Source organism: Poecilia reticulata, chromosome 20 (genome assembly GCF_904066995.2).
Source record: "Poecilia reticulata chromosome 20, P_reticulata-male-v2, whole genome shotgun sequence".
Lineage (NCBI taxonomy): Eukaryota > Metazoa > Chordata > Actinopteri > Cyprinodontiformes > Poeciliidae > Poecilia > Poecilia reticulata.
In genome coordinates, this window is record NC_088849.1 from 17,967,490 (window position 1) to 17,968,259 (window position 770).

The following is a 770-nucleotide window of genomic DNA, read 5'->3' on the forward strand; positions in this document are numbered from 1 at the left end:
CGTGAGGTTTTGTTTTGTTTTTTCTCATGTTTTGGATCATTGTTGTAACTGAAAGACTTAGAATGACTCATTGTTATTGTGTCTGGCAAATGCCGACATATTTTTATTTAAGATGTCCTAGTGCATCATGACGAGATTTCCTTTGGAAGTTAAACAGGCCCACAGCATCACTGGTCCTCCACCATGCTCAACAGAGGAGATGAGGTGCTTTTCTACAAATTGATGCTTGATTTTACTCCGCACTCATGGTTACTCATCAAATGCATCAAGAAACACTGTCTTGTGTTGCAAAGCAAGTGCTGATGAAAGTCAGGGCCGAGTCGAATCGATCAACATTTTCATCGCTCACATGTAATAATGATACTTTGTAAAAACAAATCCACTGCACAAATAAATCTTAAATAAATAAAAACATAATTATGCAAACATTGCACATGCCATTTAACAGCATATAGAACATTAAAATTCTGTGTATAGGGCACTTTCAAGGTTTTGATTACAGTTCCTTCCAAAAGAAACTGAAAAGAGTGCCATTAGGAAATCTGCGAATTTCACAAATTTGTTTTTAATGAAAGATTGGCAAGAAGACAGGAAGGAAATGAGACCCAAATGAACATCTGTGGCAGAAAACTACGTCTGCATGCCGAACACATCATTCCCATGGTGCGACATGGTAGCGGCAGCAGGATGAAATGGGAGCAGCTTAACCTTCCACCTGACAATTATGCATTTCAATGTGTTGGTTTATCAGAAAAAAAAAATGTTGTCAC